Source organism: Lactuca serriola, chromosome 8 (assembly GCF_051521515.1).
Source record: "Lactuca serriola cultivar US96UC23 chromosome 8, Lser_US96UC23_V15, whole genome shotgun sequence".
NCBI lineage: Eukaryota > Viridiplantae > Streptophyta > Magnoliopsida > Asterales > Asteraceae > Lactuca > Lactuca serriola.
The window spans coordinates 132,268,709-132,274,131 of record NC_136415.1 but is presented as its reverse complement, the minus strand read 5'-3'; positions in this window follow the sequence as shown (position 1 = coordinate 132,274,131).

The window sequence follows — 5,423 nt, the reverse complement described above, 5'->3', positions numbered from 1 at the left end:
AGATTTTGCACAACGGAATTCATATAAAACAACTTATGGGCACATGAAACCTAGAGATTAATGGATTTTTTTCATAATTGCAACATACTTAGGCTAACGCGTATGGTCACTACATCTCCACTATAAAAGTGTTGTCACATCTACGCCACATCATCTCCACTACATGTCCACGACCACACTATTACCCCTTGGAAATGTTTACCACTCCACATTATTTAAATTTTATACATTATATTAAATAAAGAACACATTTATTAATAATAAATTAATATTTTACAAATAAAAAAAGAACTTTAAATTAAATAAAAAAACATAATTTTGAAATTCAACAAGCATTTCACTAAGAAAGAAAATACATGAAACATTAATACTTGGAAATTTAAATATATATATTAAAAATTGAAAATACATAAAAATTAAAGCTTACATTACTAATAAAAAAAACATTGAAATTAAACTAGCAAATAGAATGTAACATCCCAAAAATCATAGAAATTTAAAATTTTTAAAAACAACCATTATCAATAATTGTTTACAAGAAAATCTATTGTTTCAAAAGTATGATCATATCAGACTGTCCCAAAAGTCGATATCATGGAAATAGGAAGATGTGCACGATCAAGCCTTTGCTTTCTCACGGTCCTCTGAAGTACTTGAAACAATGAATTGAAACTGTAAGCCAAAGCTTAGTGAGTTCCCCCAAAACACCATCACATAACATAACAACAAAAGCATGCAAATATGAGCATTCAACCTGATTGGACCGCTTCGCAGGACCTACAGCCTATCTGGACCGATCTATGGGCCTTCGACATGATTGGATTGCCTCGTAGGGCTTACAGCCTATCTGAACCGCCCCGGTATCTTCGCCTTCAGCATAAAGCAAGACCGCCTCAACTCAACCACAATATGTAGACATACGTAATAGATAAACATAAACACAGATCCAACAAATACAAATAATCACACAGATCTACTAATCATCCATATACTTGCATAACATTATCCTATAACGAGGATACATAATCTAGTGGGCTAGAATTTGTGCCTTCAACCCACAAGTACAGTTAGGAAAACTTACCTATCAGTCCGATGAGTAGTAGAAAAGTAGACAACACCGAGTACAACTCCAACACTAACTCTACCGATCACCTAAACGTAACCAGTGACCTAAGCTTAGTTAGTAATCTCAAAAGATCTAAAATACCCAAACTACTCTTAGGTCAACCTTGGTCAAAAGGTCAAAGGCAACAAACCAGCCGAGTCAACCTAGCCGAGTACGTTGGGCGTTCCCAGCTGAATGTGGAGCATACCCCTCTTGACCAAGAAGTCGGGTATTTGATCGCATACGCACAACGCACCATTTGGTACGCCCAGCGTACGCACCTGGTCACCTCAACTTCTTATTAAGAATTTAATACATCAAGTTCTTACGTCTAAATCTAGATTTAGGCCCAAAATATCATTTTAAGTCATAAAGTTTCCAACTTTATGACTTTGCATGGCTAGAAGTGCTTAATATCAACAAACCCTAACTTCTTAAGCCATCAAGACATCCTAGCACATGCATTAGGAAGAACTAAAAACTAAGATTATATTTTTATGCTTCTAGATATCTCAAAACATTTTAAAGGACAACTTATATAGGTTAGAGTATTCTATACTCATAAAGGTCAAGACTTGGGACCAAAATGCTTGAAGAATCAAGAGTTAATAAGATCTAAAGAAATGCAAGCCAAGTTCAGAACTTTATACTTCTTGGAGGTTGCTAGGTTGATGAGGATTCCAGATCCAAATCTTCTTCAATCTTTCAAGGTGATTCTACTTCCTTCCTTCTCCTTCAAGGTCACCAAAATGCACACTAAAGGTCAAGAATGCTCAAACAAGGGACTTGGTTTGCTAAGGTCGAGTGAAGTGATGGATGCTAATGAAATAAGAGACTTGGAGGCTATAAGGATGATTATATAGGGTCCAAACCCTAAAAATTTGGGTTTGGGATCTTGCCACATACACCCGGCTTATAATATGTATGCCCAGCATACATGCCCCACACCCATTATTTGCAAAAATGCCATTGTAGATCATTTTTCAACATTTCTCATACACAAGGGCTAAAATACAATAATCTTCATACTTTGGCTTAAAATTTGGAATTACCTCAACATTAGGATGTTACATAGAAACTACTACTCGTTGTCGTCCTCGATGTCATCAACCTTGTTCTCATTGTCCACGTCCTCATCCTCATCCTCCTCCTCGTCATTGCTATTGTGATGTTCGAATTCAGTTTGCCATATGTACTCAATCAAATCATGACATAAATTGTGATGTGTTTCAGAGTTTTGTATTTCTAAAAGCCTTGTGAAGTATGTTGGGGTTTCGACTTGTATTATTGCAAGTGGATTAAGTATATCGTTTTGGACTATACGTACAAATAGCCCTTCCCTCTTCTTCTATTATAATGTTATGTGAAATAACACAAAATTTAATCATCTTCATCAATTTTCCCTATCCCGTGTACGTGTCGTATGTTAATTATGTGCCACTTTTGTTTGAGGACTCTAAACACCCGTTCTACATCCTCCCTTGAAGATTCTTATGCTAACTTGAACAATTCTCGATTTTCATTGGCCGGATATGAGCATGACTTGAAAAATGTAGCATACTCTGGATATATCCCATCTTTAAGGTAATACGCATAATTATATTCATGTCCATTCACAAGGTATGGCATGTTTGGAGCTTTATCCTGCAAAATGTCGTTAAATAGCGAATGGCTCAACATAAGGAAATTCTATATATGGATCCATTATTTGCGTTCTAAAATTCGTTTTCATAATCTAAATTATGAGAACTTGGCAAATAGAAATAGAAATATTATAGCAAAAGATTGGTCTAGTATCATGTCTTTATGAATCGTGTCCCATATGCTTCGGATATAGGATCGATTGCATGTGCTATAATATTCATCTATTCTAAATTTTTCCAAATGCCCAGAGCATTAAGAGGGAAAAGTACTAGAACTAGATATGAATAATTTTATAAAGCAATTGTCGAGGACAATCTAAGGTTTACTAAAGATTGGTTGCTCAGGGACAGTTGAAAGCATAGTGTAATTTTGGAAGGACCATATTGACATATTCTGAAAAGAGGCAACTCTTGTTCAGGAGTAATAGTCAAAAGGGCAATATGGAAATGTTCCCATAGGTAGAAATTATTCATTAAATCTGTGAAAGATTAGGAAACTTAATTCAAGAAGAATGTTCAAAGCAATGAACTTTGAATATGAGACTTCGTTTCCATGGAGTTGATATCCATTGGAATACGTTGTAATGTCTGTTGACAAGTCTTTGTGACTTTGTGCATAATCATTACAAGAGGACCAATGCATATAAGTTTAGAATCTAACAGATTTAGGTAAATGGCAGGAATTTGGAATTCTTGCATTTGCGGTAAGGATTTGGGATTGTGAAATGAGTATCATTGGAATTACATTCAATCGATCTATTTCACAGAGTAAAGATCATAGACAAACTTAGTGTGCATACTTGGTGTATGGCATAACTAATGTTTGGAAAAACATAGTGTGCATACTTGGTGTACGGCATGACTAGTGTTTAGAGAAAATCATAGTGTACATGCTTAGAGCATGGGACAACTATTGTTTTAATTCAAGTATAAAGTTGATGGGTTTGAGCCATAAGAACTTTCCTATGTGCACATGCAAACCCTAATGCTTGGATCTAGGTTTCTCTAATAGAACATACAATGTATCCAAGGCTTACAATTCTAGATCTAATGTAAACAATTGAATCATAACATATGAAATCAGATCTAGAAGAATACCTTCAGTAGCTTGCTTGAATCTTCTTGTTCTTGGAGCTTAGAGTCACAATTGTCACTCCTCTAATGGCTTACAAAAACCAACTAGCAAGAGGATGATTTTGAGAGAGATGAGAGGTGAGGAAATTGGCTCTAGGGTTTCTTTCTTGCAAGAGTGTCCGATTTCCCTCACCCATGGGGTCTATTTATACTATGAGCTACTAGGGTTACACCCTTAACCCTAATTGAATAACTTAGGCCCTAAGCAATCCAAAGATCCTTCTAGATATAAGGCTTGAACGATTTTTAAGATATCCAATCCCAAAAAATCGTCCACCCTAATGTCCATAAAGATTCATAACCCAAAAACATAACTATCACACATTTGACAGTTTATGCCCCTTTATTCAATTAACCTCTTTAAGTCACCAAATTAATTCTTAATTAATTTATGACTTACATCAATCAAATAATATTATTATTCCTTTAATATATTACTCTCATAATATATTAATAATAATATCTCTTCTCTCTTTATAAATCACCCTGTCAAGTTACTAGGGTGAAGGCAACCCAAAAGGACCATGCACAACCGGGTCAAGTACTTACCAAATATAGTTACAGGCTTAGACACTAATCCAACAGTCTCCCACTTGGATAAGTCCAGTAACTATAAATGCAAACACAATCCGATTAGCAATCATAGCTCTTAAAGACGTTGTCAAACTCTGATCTTATCAGTGTCCTGTCCTTTAGATAAGGGATCGAATAATCCTCTGTTCCAGATATCGTGCGGACAATTACATGGAACATTGTCATACTCATTGTCCAGCAATTAGTTTCTCGATCTCAGATTCATTTGACGTAGAACTTAATTAAACACATCAATTCAGTCCTGACCGGGCCCGGCACATAAGTCAAATTAAATCATCGAAGGGCCCTGATATCGCTTTTACCCTCTTAGGATAAAAGTAACAGATAAACTTTGACTTATATGCATTTACTATTTACTAATCAACTATACACAACAATGCGTTTTATGACATCAATTTACTAATGCGGTTTCGCATTATCAATGAACAACCAATTAGTAAACAATAAACCATATATCTTGGTTTTAAGACCATATGATATTATCGTCTTGCGATCACTTGCGGTACATTCCATAAAGTGATTCCAGCAAGCGCGGGTTTATTCCAATGCTCAAAACTTGTTCATAAGCACTCATGAACGTTGCAACAAACCTTTGCTATGTCTAATACCTTTTAGACAATCTACACACCAATTCATGACAATCTTTATTCATACCTACTTCCAACAAATGAACGATTGTGGACCATTCGAATAATTCAATTATTCTTAATAACTCAATTATTCAGGAAGTCAAAACATGCAAAGTGAAACAATAGTTAAACAATTAACATAAGACAATAGCTTTACTTATAAATAATACTCCTTTATTTAATCATCAAATGTCAATTACATTTATCTATTACATGTTTCTAAACTATCTAATCTAAACTAACATCGTCTTTCAGCCCAATACTCCTAGCGTGTTGCAAGTGCTTAACCCTACTCAGTCCCTTCGTAAGCGGATCTGT